General features: G+C 35.9%; 1 protein-coding gene across 6 annotated transcripts in view; it reads left to right on the top strand.

Moving 5' to 3' along the window:
• CNTNAP2 (contactin associated protein 2) overlaps window positions 1-17,885 on the top strand; it is a 2,042,838-nt gene that overhangs the window by 920,041 nt on the left and 1,104,912 nt on the right. The window lies entirely within an intron of this gene.

Raw genomic sequence — 17,885 nt, 5'->3', positions numbered from 1 at the left:
GGCCCTAGACAAAGAACTTAATGTATAATATGGGATTTATAAATAGTGAAAAATTCACCAAATTTCTCTAGATGTTACTTGCAGTAGGTGTTTTATATTAGTGTGTATTCTAAGTAAAGAACTACTTAGAAATGGAAGACAGGAGGAAAAAGAACATTTCCTGAGAATGCAGTTCAGAGGACCAAAAACTGAGAGAAGAGGTTTATAACAAAATGTTCAACCGAGTGACTGCTAACTCTAATTTCTCAACAGTCCGTGTTCACTTGTGACACCAACTGCACATGCCTGACATGTTATATGATTTGGGTCCATCTCAGTTCTCCTTTGGGCTGTCAGCTCCTTGAGGGCAGAGGCCATGTCCCTGCCTATAGAGCAGCACCTGTAACATAAGAGGTGCTCCAGGAATGTACACTGTGGCTCCATAAACTGGTGTTTATGAACAGAATAGCCCCTATTCAAGGATATATGTATTTGCATATAATGGGCTTTGTGTTTCTGTATGGCCTGGTGGTGTAGACTATCACAGGAAAGGACTTGAGGAAGATATAGGAACCGGTATGTCAGAGGTGTGTCTCAATTAGTGAAATCAAAAGCTGTGGTGAAATAACTTAGATAACTACTTTGTTTTTGCATTGCCAGTTTTGCTTGTTCTCTGAATACCCAGAGTCAAAAAATTAATCACCATATTTTATCACTACTTCCCAGTATCAATCCACCTGGGGAGATTTAGAGCAAATAGAAATCTGGAGAGACCAGAATAACACATAAAACAAATACACATGCAAATATTTACCATAGTTGAAAAACTTCCCACCAGATTCTGTTATGCTTAAGGATTCTTTTCGAATGTCTAAACACATGAACATGTAATTATGGAGGCCTGTCTCCCAGAATTCACTGAGCAAACCCAACTTCCTGCTGGTTTTCCCTGTAACAGGAAACATTATAATTAAAAGAATAGGATCTTGAACATAGTGATCAATAAACATTTTCTAATTTAATTTAGTCTAATTTAGGATGCCGGGATGCTCTCATCTAATTTAAACTGTTTATTAATAAAATAAAAGAATGAACAAAGGAATCCAATATGCAATAACTAATTTACCTTAAGAGATTTGCTTAAATATGATAAAAGTAGGCTTTAGATATTTTACGTATTTAGCCAAGAATCTGTGCAAGTTAAGGAAAACATGTGAAATCTAAATTTTCTGTAGACTTTCATGTATTATATAGTCCAATGAGAATATTTATCTTTCGAAGATTTCTGTTTTTCCATACAATGGAGTCAACTAATATCTCTTCAGTTACAAATTCCAGGTTTAAAAAAAATTAGTAATTTTTAAAAGATTAGTAAATATATAAACATATATTTTAATAATTTGTATCTTATACTCATTTAAACTGTATTTATTAAAAAATAAAGAGGAGTTTCTGTTGTGCCTCAGTGGTAATGAACCCATCTAGTATCCATGAGGATGAAGGTTCAATCCCTGGCCCTGCTCAATAGGCTAAGGATCTGGCATTGCCATGAACTGTGGTGTAGGTCACAGACACAGCTCAGATCTGGTGTTGCTGTGGCATAGGCCAACAGCAACAGCTCCAATTCAACCCCTAGCCTGGGAACTTACATATGCCGCAGGTGCAGCTGTAGGAAAAAATAAAAAAGTAAAGAAATATAATTAAATTAAAAAGTAAAAAATAAAGAAGAAATCCAATATGTGACAACTATTTTCATTCATCCTACAATATATATGCAGTCCATAGAATATATTTTTCATTGTATTTTGATGCATTGTATTTCATCAAATTCAATTAAATGTATGAGTAACAATGTAAGTAGCAACACTGTGAATATAATTAATTTAGAAAGATAACCTAAGACACTAATGTTTGCTTTAACAAAGAGAAACATTCCGTATTATATCTACCCTATTCCTTTTTTATCAAAGTATAGTTTATTTATAATATTGTGTTAGTTTCAGGTATACAGGAAAGTGATTCAGATATATTGATATATCTATAGATATGTAATATTTTAGTTTCTATATATTTTATATTATTTTCCATTATGTGTTACTATAAGATATTGGATATAGTTCTCTGTATTATACAGTAAATCATTGTTGTTTGTCTTTTATGTATGGTAGTGTATATTTGCTAATCCCATATTCCTAAATTATTCCTCTTCTCTCTTTCCCCTCGGTAACCATAATTTTGTTTTCTATGTCTGTGTCTGTTTCTATTCTGTAAGTTCATTTGTATTATTTTTTAGATTGCACATGTAAATGGTAGCACATATTTGCTTTTCTCTACATAATTTCACTTAGTATGATAATCTCAAGGTCCCTCCATGTTGCAGCACATGGCAATATTTAATTCTTTTTTATGGCTGAGTAATAACCCAGTGTGTGTGTGTGTATATTTTTCATCCACTCATCTGTCAATAGACACTCAGTTTGCATCCATGTCTTGACTATTAAAAAGTAGTGCTACTGTGAACATTAGGGTGCATGTGTCTTTTTAGTATTTTAATTTTTTAATAGTTATTTCTTCATTACAATTTTCTTTTCCACTGTACAGCATGGTGACCCAGTTACACATACATGTGCACATTCCATTTTCGTGCATTATCATGTTCCATCATAAGTGACTAGACATAGTTCCCAGTGCTACACAGCAGGATCTCATTGCTAATCCATTCCAAAGGCAATAGTTTGTATCTTTTAACCCCAAGCTCCCCAACCACCCCACTCCCTCCCCCTCCCCCTTGGCAACCACAAGCCTTTTTGAATTAGAGTCTGAGTTTTTGTCTTTTCTGCGTAAATGTCTAGGAGTGGGATTGCTGGATCATATGATAGTTCTAGTTTTAGGTTTGTTTGTTTTTTTTGTCTTTTTCTATTTTTAGTTTTTTTAAGGCACCTCTGGACTATTTTCCACAGTAGTTACATCAGTTTACATTCCCACCAAATGTGTAGGAGGGTTCCCTTTTTCTCTGCACCCTCCCCAGCATTTATTTGTAGACTTTTTGATGATGGCTGTTCTCACTGGTGTGAGGTAGTACCTCATTATGGCTTTGATTTGCATTTCTCTAATAATTAGCAACGTTGAGCATCTTTTCATGTGCCTGTTGGCCATCTGTTTGTCTTCTTTGGCTAAATGTCCGTTTAGGTCTTCTGTCCATTTTTTTATTGATTTTTTTTTTGGATATCAAGTTGTATGAGCTGTTTGTATATTCTGAAAATTAAGCCCTTGTTAGTTGTATAATTTGCAAATATTTTCTCCTAGTCCATAGGTTGTTCATTTTGTTCATGGTTTCCTTTGCTGTGCAAAACCTTATAAGTTTGATTAGGTTCCATTTGTTTATTTTTGCTTTTATTTATTTTGCCTTGGGAGATTGATCTAAGAAAATATTGTTATGATTTATGTCAGGTAATCTTTTGCCTATATTCTCTTCTAGCAGGTTCATGGTGTCATGTCTTATATTTAAGTCTTTAAGATATTTCGTGTTTATTTTTTTTGTATGGTGTGAGGGAATATTCTAACTTTATTGATTTACATGTGGCTGTCCACCTTTCCCAATGCCACTTGCTGAAGAGATTGTCTTTTTTCCATTGTATATTCTTATTTCCTTTGTCAAAGAGTAATTGATTGTAGGTATGTTTGGGTTTATTTCTGGGCTCTGTATTCTTTTTCATTGATCTATATGTCTGTTTTTATGCCAATACCACATTGTTTTGATTACTGTGGATTTGTAGTATTACCTGAAATCTGGGAGGGTTATTAGGATCACTTTGGCAATTCTGGTTCTTCTATGGTTCCATATACATTTTAGGATTATTGTTCTAGTTTTGCAAAAAAAATGCCATGAGTGATTTGATAAGAGATCACATTGAATCTTTAAATTGCTTTGGGCAGTATGGCCATTGTAACAGTATTAATTTTTCTAGCCCAAAAGCAAAGGATGTTTTTTCATTTCTTTGAATTATCTTTGGTTTCCTTAACCTTGGATGTGAAAGATTTGTGAGCTAAGAACTTTATCCTGTTTTTTGGGGGTTTTTTTGTTTTGCTTTCTTTTCTTTTCTTTTTTTTTTCTTTTTGGCTTTTTTACAGCCTTGCCTGTGGCATATGGAAGTTCCCAGGCTAGGGGTCAAATTGGAGCTGCAACTGCTGGCTTATGCCACAGCCATAGCAATGCCAGATCTGAGCCACATCTGCAAACCTATGCCACAGCTGTGGCAATACCAGATCCTTAACCCACTGATTGAGACCAGTGATTGAACTGTATCCTCATGGATACTAGTCATGTTCTTAACCTGCTAAACTACAACAGGAACTCATCTACCCTGTTTTGTTTTGGTTTTTTTTGGGGGGGTGGGGTGGGGCGGTGGTTGCTACACCAGCAGCATACAGAATCAGAACTGCAGCTGCTGGCCTACACCATTGCCACAGCAACACGGGATCTGAGCTGACTCTATGACCTACACCACAGCTCACCGGAATACCAGATCCTTAACCCACTAAGCAAGGGCAGAGATTGAACCTGCATCCTTATGTATACTACTGAGATTCATTTCTGCTGAGCCACTAACGGGTACCTTGTTCTTATCAACAGTATGAGCTCTGAAGAATGTCAGTCCTATTTTACTTCTTTTTAAAGTAACTTCATTGAAAAAATGAAGGAGATATAGAAAATCTAGAAGAGGAAAACACTGATAACATTTTGTTGTTCACACACACACACACATACATACACTTGTGTGCTACTTGTAAATAACGAGTTCTGTCATCCAGGATGAAGTCTTTTTATTCCAACTTAGAAAACATTATTCTTTGCTGATGAATTCAAAAGAAATTGTATACATTAGAGACTATTCAATATATTATTCCCCTTTCCTTGCATTTTTTCTTCCAAATTGTGATTAATTTTTAATTAATCAACTATGACTTGTAAAACTCTGAGTAACCTTGAATTTGTAGAGGGGTTATCTTTTTAGTGAAAATATTTTCTAACTTACAATACCAACTTTTATAAAACATTCCACTATATTTCTATTTAGAACAGTAGTTACTGACCAGTAAATATATATTTATGCATTACATTTAACTGGAAATAAGTGGTTAAAAAAAAAAAAACAGGTGCTAAAAGAATCAAATGGATAACATCTGTTCACTCTGAGTGTAATTTTCATTGTAACTTTCATATCCATCTCCCTGGGAAGGTTGGACCTAGAAATGATTTTGAGTACCTAAATTGTTTCCAGCTTTGTTGAAGTGTGATTGACAAATTAAGACTATATAAATTCAAGTTTCTACAGTGTTAATTTTAAAAAGATGTACAATGTGATATTTTAATAATATGTATACATTGTTAAATGATCACCACAAGCAATTAACATATATATCATTTCACAGTTACCTTTTGTATGTGTGCTCAGAACACTTAAGATCTCTTATTTTATCTTATGTTCAAATATACTTGGTGTATATTTAAATTCCAAGTATATAATGCAGTATTGTTAGCTGTAATCACCATGTTGTACATTACCTTCCCCAGAACATTTTCATTTCCTAACTGAAAGTTTGTACCCTTTGACCAATAGGCAGCAAGTCCCTGGCAACTACCCTTTTACTCTCTAAGATTTCTACTTTTCTAGATTCTACATGTAAGTGAGATTATACATTATTTATCTTTCTCTGTCTGGCTTATTTAATTTACTACAGCATCCTCCAGGTTCAAATGATTTTGATCAAAACAGTCAGAAAGCATTTTGTATCCTACCCAATTAACACTGAAACAAAGTTTTCATGAAAGAAAATGTACCTTGTTCTTTAACATGCTCTCATAATTTTGATGTTTTCTTTTTTTTCCCTTTTCCATTAAAAAATTGCCATAATATACTAAATGATTTCATGACCTAAAAACAAGCTGCAACCCATAATTGGGAAAAGACTGACCTATAGATTTGTGTTCTCATTTGAAGAGTTCTAATTGCCTATGTATATCTATTCCATCACTTTATATGGGAAAACTGATTGTATCTTCCAGGAACAATATTATAGTAATAATAAAGTATTCAAGTATGTTATTAGCTGATACATAGTCAAACAAAACAAAACATATGCATTCAGACACACACAAACCTGCCTGACATTTGAAATGAGGTTTTTATTGCAAAAGGCCTCACTTTTATGCCAGTAAATTACAGACAGATGTTTAGAATAATAAAGTTTTGGTCTGCTCATATTAATAAGGTCGTAAAATATAGTGCAGCATTTATATGGTAGAAGGAAAGTTATTGCTGTTATTGACCTTTTTCACCTATTGGAAAAAAATCTATCTCTATCCATTTAAACAAAGGCTTTTAGAAGAGTCATTCAAAATATGCCCTACTCCTAAATCAACTATTCACTAAGCTGACGTATTCAAACCTCTTTTTGTTTATGTAGCCATTTCTTCAATTTTATAATGATTTCTCAGCATCCACACTGCTTCAGAAACCTGTACTCAGCAAACATCATCTTTGTATTTCCATCTCCAAAGGGAATATTTCTGAGGCCTCGTTTTATTTTTGTTTTGTAGTACAGTTTTCTTTGTAAACCTTTGATTAAATGTCCATCTGAATGTTTTAATAGAAAGTGTCTTAGGCCAATCAAGCTGCCATAAACAAAATGTCATAGATTATAAGACTTATAAACACATAGTTCTTTCTCATTATTCTGGAGGCTAGAAGCCTAAAATCAGGGTGCCAGCTTGGTCAAGCTCTGATGAGAGTCCTCTTCCTGGTTGCAGACTGCGGACTTCTTACTGTGTACTCACATGGTGCGAGGGGAGAGGGAACTCTGTGGGGTCTGTTTTCTCCTAAGACCACTAATTCCATTTGTGAGGTCTCCATCCTCTTGACCTCAGCACCTACTAAAGTCCCCACCTACTAATAACATCACATGGGGCATTAGGATTTGAACACATGCGTTTTGAGGTGGCACACATATTCAGACCAGAGCCTTGGGAGTAGACATTTGGCTTTGTGTGTAGCTGGAGAACTTGTTGGTAAATACTGGCAAGTTCCCCCAGTTCAGTCTCAGCAAATGTATTCCCCCAGAACTGCTTCTGGGACTGTCTATCCTAAGCAGTTAGAATATCTATTCTCTTGATTTTATGAACACTTGAAAATGTACTTAAAATGTTAATATTTGAAAGAATTAATTCATACCAAAGTTCACTAATAACTTGCATCATGAGATTTATTTTTCCTCACATAAGAAAAATTGTTTTAAGTTTATAGTACTATTTTTTATGTTTGAATTACTTATTGAGAAATGATTTTCAGCTCTATAACTTCAAACTGCAGATATTATTTCTAGAGTTCTAGATTTATTAAAATAAATTTCTGTACCTCAGAAATTAAGTAATGTTTATCTAGGCATTACTTCACATGCTTTAAGTGATTTGTTTTACAGTCTTTTATAGCAAAATGATTGCACAATTACTTGGTAATATATATTATATTCCTTTAGTCATATTTAAGCCATAATTGTTAGATTCTAAATATATGAGAAGCTTTGGAATTTCCTTTGGTCTATTAAATTTGAATCATTCTGATCTAAAGAAATAAAGAGTACACAGATATATTACCACAATATATACATAAAACAATAAAAATAATTGAAAATTAATAAATATTGTTAATGAAGAGGTGATTTTAAAGAGTATATCCTTATGTGGAATACTATTATATCATGAAAAATAATGTTTCTCAAAAAATTTAGTAGCATTGGAAAAAATATGATATAGTGAATAAAAGTGTTTATAAAAATTTTCATAGACTATGACCCCAGCATTATCATTGCTACAAATACATAGATAGCAAAAAAGAGATCTGAATGAAATAAAATCTGGATAATACTAACAGTAATTACTCTAATTGTAGATAATCAGTTCTTTACTAACCTCTTAATATTTTCCATAATACCCAAATTTTCTAAAATAAACCCAAATTAATGATAAATATTAAAAGAAAAATGTATACTATAAAATAATGGAGGATAAAAGGATATTGCTAAAACATATAATGTTCAATAGCATTATGAATGGACATTGCATGGAGTAGGTTATTCTAATAGGGAAACTAGAATTTTTAAATCAATATAACCTACTCTATGCAATGTCTGTTCATTAAATATATATATTGCATATATATATATAGGATATATATACATATAATTTTCTTTAAAGATTGCCTTTAGGAAGTTCCCTCGTGGAACAGTAGGTTAAGGATCTGGTATTGCTGCAGCTATGTCACAGGCTGCACTGCAGTGTGGATTTGATCCCTAGACCAGGAACTTCCACATATATCAGGTGTGGTCAAAAAAAAAAAAAAAAGTTTGTCCTTAAAGAATGAGCTCCAACTTCATTTCCTTCAGATGCAGAAATGTGAAGGATTTCTGAGCTTTTATTTGAAAATATACATCACTAATTTTAAATCTTTTTTAAGATAAAAATAGAAAGAGGGAGGGAGGGTGGGAGGGATGGGAAGATAGATGAATTCATATATGTAGGCATTTCCCTTTAAAACTGTTCCTAGCTGTCAGAGAACAACATATTTTATTTTCCTCTCTTAATAATGAATCAGTGCAATCAAATATCTTTATTTTCCATAATCTGCATATACTTTTACCAAAAAAGTCTGTAAAAATTAATTTTAGAAGTTTTTACTTTTTGATGTTTGATAAATGCCTAAGATGTTCAAGGAAAACTCAGAAACCCATCATTTTAGGTTGCTGAAGATAAAACAAGTTTCTGGATCTTGTATTGGGAAGGATGGTGCTTGCGGGAGGTTGATTCATGGAGCATGGAGCCCATTTTAATTAGGAGCCTAGATTTGTGCTGGGACAGCGTAACTCTCCTTGTTCAGCAAAAGCGGGAAGCAAGCTGGATAGGGATTGATAGATATATAGATATACCTAAAGATATACCTAAAGAACAGATTGCTGATTTTAGTCTCCTAAATTCAAAAATAGACTTGCTATAAGAGTCGCATGTTACCAAATCAAAGCATTTGAGTGAACAGTATGTTGCTCCTGGGTGGTGTCACCTAACGGACTTTTTATTATATTTCAGTTCCCAAAGTGGCTGTGCTATTCTCAGTGCCAGCTGAGGGGAAATCTACCTTCAATTATACTTCAGTGCATGCTGGTGCATTTTCACATCAATAGAAGCATTACATTCCAACATGAAAGAAAAAAAGAGGCTGGGGGGAAAGTTTTGTGATACTAGGTATTGACTTATTCTTTAGGAAGCAAAGGGGACATTTTAATTTATAATCACACTGCAGGATACCATCCCCACTCTAGTTTCTACAAGGTTCGGGGGCCCTTTTAAAATGTTCTATGCCTTTTTCAGGGAAGATGAATAAAACATGATTGCGTGTATGTGTGTATAGTAATTTTTAAAAGTTGCAAGGAGAGGATAAAATTTAGTAAACTTAGGTGGTAAAATGAAGGTAAAAGCTCCAAGTGGGAACAAGGTCATGTTTTAAAAGTTTTAGTTTGCTGTACAAATAAGTCCATCAGAGAAAAAAAAAATCAGACATCACTACTACAAACTAACTATGAGAATAAAATGAATTACACAAAACCAGCAAAAAACTCACCCCAGGAACCCCAAACATAATATTTGGATATGGTTGAATATGCTTCTAAAATGAAAGAAGGGAGGAAATGGAACAAATTACCTTTGCTGATAGGCCCTTTATTTTTACATTTCTTATAGGTTAAGGATTGAAAGATCTCTAACGGATGAGTAGTCAGTAGATTTAAGAAACATAGATTTATGTAGTAAGTAGAGGGATGATGAGTCAACTGTATGAGTCAGGGTTCTCCAGTGAAAACCAGTAGGATGGATGGAGAGGAAGAGATTTATTAGAAGGAATGGGCTTATGAATTTCTAGAGGCTGAGAGGTCAAAAGCTGGAGACCCAGGAGAGCCTATAGTATAGTTTCGCTGCAAGTCCAAAGGTCTGAGGACCAGGTGAGCCAAGGCCATAAGATCTAGTCTGAAAGCAGTAGGCTCAAGACTGAAGAAGCAGCAGTGTTTCTTTTGGAGGCTTGAGGCAGGAGAAACCCAATGTCCCAGCTCCAGCACCATCAGGCCAAGAGGGACTCCCCCCTTACTCTGCCTTTTTGTTCCATGCAGGTCTTCCTGATACTGAGTGAGGGTCACCCACCTTAGGGATCACATCAGTCTGCTTTACTCAGTCTATAGATTCAAGTGTTACTCCTATCTGGAAACCCTTTCACAGAATAATGTTTAACCAAACATCTGGGCATCCTGTGGCCCAGCCAAGTTGACACATGAACTTAACCATCACATCAACTGTAGACATGTTTACCATTGAATGTATAACTTTGTTTTAAATAGTCAACAAAATAAAAATAGCACTGGCATAGAACAAGCAGAGATTTACCTTCATAATCCAAAAGAATGCAAAGCAAGCTTGTGGAACCTCCACTCCAACCCTCATGTCCTCCATTGATCTCATGATTAGAATTTCCCAAGGTAATTAACTCAACCAGGAAATTCAGACTGTGAGATAGTACAGTCTGATTCTTATCTGCTTTTCCTTCTTTGATGAATTTGAGCAATTTGAGTTTTCCTGCAGAGTTATCATCTGCATTGTATAGAGGAAGAAACAGAGGTATAGGGATAGAATAACTCATCTGGACTACTCCAGCTAGAAAATAGCAAAATTTGAGAAAGAGTCCAGAGAATTTTAGTCTGAAATCAGTACTTTGGGCCATTCTACCACACAGCCTCTCATGTTAATTCAACACGTTGGCTTCCATTCATCCCATAGCAGGTACTGTTGAATAGGGCACATCTGTGTATTTGTTGAATGCAGCATCTAACAGCAGTCACGTCCTTACCTTGTCTCCTTGGCATTCTCCCAGGAGCTTTCTAAATAGTTTCTCACCTCTCGCTCACATTATCCAAGTTTATATTTCTATAAGGCAAGGAAAATGTTTCATTCTTTTTCTAATCCTAATTTCTTTTCTTTTTCTAGTCCTAATTTCTAATCATGCCCTTCATGTATATGCACAACTAAGCCCAACTAGAGTATTGGCCTCATTTTTTCCTGCTTTACACCATAAACTCTGTTCTGACTGCTTTTCATGATCTGCCAAGAATCCCTCCCTCTATATGCTACCCCTGCAAATTCCTGCACATCCTTCAAGATTTAGTTTTAGTAACATGTAGTAATAATTTAGTATCATTTAGTCTCTTAACCCCGCCCCTCCCAGAGGACACCCTATCTGCCTCTAGTATATATAGCACCTCCTATCTTGACTAATAATGATTTTTCTTTTGTCTTAAATTGCACATCCTTCCACCATCATGACTCACTCACTTCTGGCCTAGAACTTATCACAACACTTGGTAGAGAAGCATTGATAAACCTTTTCATCTTGGATTTTTTTTTGGTCCCTCCCCCACCTCTCTCAAGTCCACTCCCCTCCTGATTAAAATTCCAAAGTGACTGCTTCCATTGTATCATATTACCATTGAAAAATTTTCCATGATGCCCTCAATTTTTTAGATTAAGTCCCATGTGTTTCTCACAAAGAACCAGAATACCCATCCCATGGTGATCTCAAATCATCCTAAGATTATAAGTCACTTTTATTGTTCTCACTTGTTTGACATTGTATATTCTGTAACTCAGACATTCGACTACTCTAGTTGAAAAGGCTTAATCTCCTAAAGCTTTTAAAGGACAGTAATCCTGTTCTTATGCTTCCGTCTCCCTACCTCAGAGCCTAGCACAATGGCTTATATGTGGCATGTTTCCAAATATCCACTTGATTGATTTTTTTAATGAACTGATACCAAGATGTTATGAATGTAGCTGTATAATTCTGTTGTCTTCATCAATTTATAGGAACCAAATTCATTGTGAAATGAAAGTAGCAAGTATCTCAAGGAAATAATTGCCTAACTGTAGGAGGCTAATGTGTGTGAAATTGATCAGGACCTGAATTTTGATGTGATAGTTTTATAGCCAGAAGAGTTGTTTTTTAAGGGATTGAAGCCTAGAGGTGAACTGGGTAAACTCATATGAGTAAAATAAAAGTATATCTACATTTGCTGAAAAATGTATTATCATGGGCATGACATGAAGTAAAACCTTGAAATTAGTCAACCTGCTTTTATATTTTTTTCACATAGAATGCAAAAAAGTAGAAATGTGCATGATTAAAATTAATTTAGTTTTATTCGCTTCTTAAATCTTAGTAATGCATTTGACATAACTCCAGAGAAAAATAAAGCCCCTGATCTCTAGTAAGTTCTATACTTGTTTAAAAACAAAGACTTTCCATTTGTTGTAAGGGCCTAGTCTGACCTGCTTTGTCAAGGGAAATGTCTTGGATGATCAAATCTAATTCTCTCTGACTTCTATTTGGTTAACTCCAATAAATAACCTTTTCTCTATTGGATAACTTAACAATAAAACCTTAACATCAGAGTAACTTCATAGGAGATACTGTATGTGCATGTGGAGGAAGAAATGGCACCCCCACCATCTTTCCATCTCAACCCCAGAACAGGCACCTGTTAATCCCATGTTCACATAAGACCACATGGCATATACTTGCTGCCCTTCTAGCACACTTTATTTGCTATGATGCAAAGAATAGGGCTAACAAGTTCCCTATATTTTCCTATTTTTTTTAATAATGAAATACTGTAGAGGAAAATGTGAAATCTGGATTGTGTGTGTAGATCCGTTGGCAGGTATGTTTCTAACCTCTTCTAACCAAACAGTGATATATTCTATTTCATGCAGGATAATCAGCACCATAGGCAAACGTAACAAATAGTTTGTTCATAAAAATCTTGATGAGGGAAATAAAACCCTTGATAGTCTCTATAAGAAATATTTCCCTTAGGAAACTGAAAGAAAAAGAGGGTGCTCTATATCTTTATGTATTATTTGACTGCCTGGAGCAGTTCTGTAATACACAGTGCAGTTTATTACATAGAACAGCCAATGGGCATCACTATTAAAAAAAAAAAAAAGACAAAAGAAAAAAACCTCTATTACTGTGAATGAGTGCGTCTCCAGCAAGGAACGCAGCAGATAGGTGTGTGCATGTGTGGGTGTGTGTAGGGGTGTATGTGCTTACCAAAACTTCAATCTTTAATGAAGTAAAAATCTTAAAATTCAATCATTCTACTTCTAATTGGGTGCTATAATGTCTCCAATTTGCCATGTTTGAATGATTTAGAATAGAAAAAATTTAATCAGTGAGATGATATGACATTAAACAAGTCAAAATTATAGCTCATCCTGAAATTTGTAAGGTACTTGGTTTCTTCCATTCCCTTTTCTCAAACCTTTGAGCATTTACTATTAAATAACAAAGATAACAGCTCTAGCTTTTCTGGTTCCATTTTTTTTTTCTCTTAATGAAACCATGGATATTAATACAGGGAGGTGGGAGAAGAAATTTTAAGGGGTTTCTAAAGCACTGGGTTTTAAGTGGGTGTGATTTTGACACCTAGGGGATATTTGGCAATGTCTGGAGACATTTTTGGTTGTCACAAATTGGGAGTGGTATGTGTGTGAATGTGCATGAGCCTGCAGACTACTGGCATCTAGCAGACAGAGGACAACTATACTGTTAAATAACCCATGACATAGAGGAAAACCTTTCTCCTTGACAAACAAGGGTGTATTTGGCTCCAAATGTCAGTAGTACCAAAGCTGAGAGAGCCCAGATCTGAAAGGTCTCTTCTGTTACACCCCCAAAGCTGAGATCCTGGAAAAGAGGAGTCCAGGCTCTGCTGCCCTCACCCCCGTGGACTTCCCTTGCCTCTGGTACTAGAGAACAAGTTAAGATTCCTGAGGCTCATTTTAGGATCTTTTAGCTCTTATGAGCTTCCTTCTCCCCGCTACCTTTCCTGGTATACATAAGCTTTGAAAAAATTCTAGTCACTTCCATTTTTGCTTTTGCTGTCTTTGTGAAATGGTTGCACTTCCAAACAATGAAGAGGGAGTTTCCATTGTGGCTCAGAGGGTTAAGGACCCAGTGTTGTCTCTGTGAGGATGTGGGTTCAATCCCTGGCCTTGCTCAGTGGGTTAAGGGTCCAGCATTTCTACAAGCTGTGGTGTAGATCACAGATGCAGCTCAGCTCTGGTGTTGTACTGGCAGTGGCATAGGCCTCAGCTGCAGTTTTGATTCTACTCCTAGTCTGGGAATTTCCATATGCCATTGGTGTGGCCATAAAAACGCAAAAATTAAAAAAAATTAAAAAAAAAAAAACAGAAACAATGACGAGACATTGTTGATTCATCTTTATTGTGGTCAGTGCTAATCAGACAGTGAGATTGTGTTCCTAGTAAATACTCTTCTGCACTGTTTTAAACCATGTTCCATTATTTTTTTTCTTTTTTATGCACACCCCATACTCTAGTTTTCTAAATATGTGTACTCCCTAGTGCCTTGTTTACCGTAACTCGTTCCTGCCATTTTAATCAGTAACAGGTACAAACATAAATTATGGTCTGTGTGTGAGTTTGGCATTAGGCAGCAGATAATTATCTAGGCAGTCAAAATCATTGACTGTCAAAATTAGAGTCAAGTGTTAGAACATGTTAACTATAGTAAAGGTAACAGAAGAATTTTAGAGTGGAAATGAGCCTTCACTGCAATCTATGGGTTTTCAAAATGTATTCTTTAGAGGTATGATCTGGGAGACAATAGGTAAGTGAAGAAAACATTCAGAAGGGAGAGAGAACACTGAATACCTTTCTCCCACCACCATTCAGCATCCTCTGCCAAAGGGATTCTCTTGTGTCTTCCCTGAGCGGTCCATGTAGAAGTGTGCCTTCCTTGTCTGTGCTCCTCCATGCTTTTGTCAGCTCCAAAGTGAACTTCTTCTCATGGTGGGACAGGTAGTAGCTGAGATGCTGCTTCTCCTCTTTGGAGGACCAGCAGAGAGGCCAGCCTTCTCTTTATTTACTTCCCTGGATCTCCCTTTAATACCCTGGTCTTTGATCTCCACTGAAATATTCAAAAACTATCTGTGAGAATCATAAAATAGAGAAATTATAAAGTGAGAGGGAAAATGTCACAATCTTTTATAATAATCCACTCACCTGATTTCAGTCCTATCTGCAGATTGTGAACATCTTACACACATCCACAGAGACACATATACACACACAAACACTCTCTTCTGGACTCAGATACCCTTTATTTCCTGAATCATTCATTAATACACATTGGGCACCTGGTATGTGCTAAAGCACTGAGGATATAAACAGAGAACTCTTAGTGTACTAAGACTATAATGAGAGATATTAAATAAACACCTATGTATTTGCATGTTATAACATAAGCTATGAAAGAAATAAGCAAAACTATATGGTAAAGACCAGTGAGTATTAAATTTAGACTTGGAGGAGTTCCCGTTGTGGCTCAGTGGTTAATGAATCCAACTAGGAACCATGAAGTTTCGGGTTCAATCCCTGGCCTTGCTCAGTGAGTTAAGGATCCAGCATTGACGTGAGCTGTGGTGTAGGTTGCAGACACGGCTCAGATCCTGCATTGCTGTGGCTCCGGCATAGGCCAGCGGCTACAGCTCCAATTTGACCCCTAGCCTGGGAACCTCCATATGCTGCGGGAGCAGCCCAAGAAATGGCAAAAAAAAAGAAAAAGAAAAAAAATTTTAGATGTGGATATAAAAGATGATAAAAGAGTCAAGCTGGGTTAGAAAAAACTAAAGTAAAAAGGCTTACAACTTGAAATCACTTAACTATTCAAGAAATGTAAATAAAGGGCAAGAAGGCAGTACTGAGTTTGGAGAGGTATGTAGAAGCCATCATGGGATGTGTAATAAGCTCTGCCAAGAACTTAGGTTGAAACACATTAAAGGATTATTTCTCAGGGAATTCCATGATCTGATTTTTTCAATGATCACCCTGGCTACTATCTAGATTATTTACTAGATAGATAGATAGATAGATAGATAGATAGATAGATAGATAGGAAGGAAGAAGGAAGGAAGGAAGGAAAGAAGGAAAGAAGGAAGGAAGGAAGGAAGGAAGGAAGGAAGGAAGGAAGGAAGGAAGGAAGGAAGGAAGGAAGGAAAGGAAGACAGAATAGGTTTATAGACAGGCAACAAAGAGGAAATGGAGACAAGGTGGAATGTGTTGCACAATCCAGATGTAAGATATTAACTAAGATAATACTAGTGGAGATGGAGAGACATTACAGTATTTGAGAAATAATTATAAAGTAGAAATGGAAGTTCCTGCTGTGGCACAGTGGGTTAAGAATCCCACTTCAGTGCCTTGGGTTGCTGTGGAAGTGCAGGTTCGATTGCAAGCAGGTGCAGTGGGTTAAAGGTCTGATGTTGCTGCAGCTGTGGGGTCGGTCACAGCTGAGGTTTGGATTCAGTCCCTCGCCTGGGAACTTCCATGAGGTGTGATTGTGGCCATAAAAGAAAAAAAATGTAGAACCATCACAACTTGGCAATAGACGCTATGTAACCTGTAAAGTAAAGGAAGGAATTACAACCAAAATGCCTGTCCATGACTTGATTAACGGGTTAGGTAACAGTTCCTTTGGTTGATTTAGAAAAGAATGGGAAGAAGAGTTTGGAGAGAGTGCAGACTTATTTTGGACATAGTTCAATTTAGATGCCCGCTTGATATTTGTGTAGACAGGGCAAGTTGTCAATTAGAGATGTGAGTCTTGAGCTCAGAGAAGGGTCATGGCTAGAGTTACGTAGACAGAGATCATCAGCATATGAAATGTACTGAGGCTGTAGACTAGATTCCTTTAGAAACCAAGAAAAGATAAAGAGTCTCAGACCCAACCTTGGGGAACTACGTCTTTTCAAAATTTGGGAAGGAGAAGAAAAACCCACAGGAAGATAGAGAAGGAATGGACAATTAGGTGAGAAAAAATCTCAGAGAGTGTGGGATCCTGAGTCCCAGTAGAGTTCCTCAAAAACAAGAGATAACAACTGTTAAAAGGGCAAATATAATGAACCTAAATGGTCAACTGTGTAATAGGAAATGAATACTTAGAACTTGTCTAAATGCAAGGTAGAATTGAATGTGGTGTGAGAATTCCATTCCCATATCGACTGATTCTTGACTTTTGTGGAAAACTCAGGACAGATACCATCTCCACTGGACGGTATAAACCTAGGCTTATGCTCTTTGAAAAATGAAAAATATCATCATATATTTATGATTATCCATATTGATTTTCTGTCTCCTTTTTGTTCAGCCCATCCTCTGCCCCCTAATGAGAAATCACAGTAAGTGTACTCAAAATGGTGAAAGTTTAAGAAAATAGATTAGTGATGAGGTTGTATCATAAGGAAAATGAATTGAACCTATTTAGAATAACTATTGAAGAAGAGAGAAAAAGGGACACCCTGGAAGGAACTCAAAGACTGTAAAAGGAATAGAACATCAACCAAGACAATGCTGTTTTATGAAAAACATCAACTAGAAAGAAGAGAACTAACATCTACTAAGGGGCATTCTGTGACACATATTGGGCACTTGATTATTTTACTTGCCATAATTGTCATGACAAATCCTGAAATGGGCATTGCCCTTTTATAAGAAGAAAGCTGAAGCCTGGAAAGATTATACCTGTTCTCTAAGTTCTAAGGTGGCAGAGTTAGTACTTTAAATGAAGATGGTTCTCTCTCCCTAAGCCCATGCACTTTCTGGTTTTCCATGCTAGTAAAAAACAATAAAGTGGAAAGTGTTCCAAAAGCTAAGCAAAATGTTGAGATATCAGTTAAACCAAAGGATAAATGAAGAAATAGGTATAAGAAAATGGTAAGAGCAGAGTTACTCT

This window comes from Sus scrofa, chromosome 9 (assembly GCF_054392235.1).
Source record: "Sus scrofa isolate SSC_HxYL_T2T_F1_AM1 chromosome 9, Sscrofa_HxYL_maternal_Yorkshire_Landrace_v2.0, whole genome shotgun sequence".
NCBI classification, from domain to species: domain Eukaryota; kingdom Metazoa; phylum Chordata; class Mammalia; order Artiodactyla; family Suidae; genus Sus; species Sus scrofa.
Note: the sequence above shows the minus strand (reverse complement) of the source record. Positions and strands in the feature narration are given on the sequence as shown.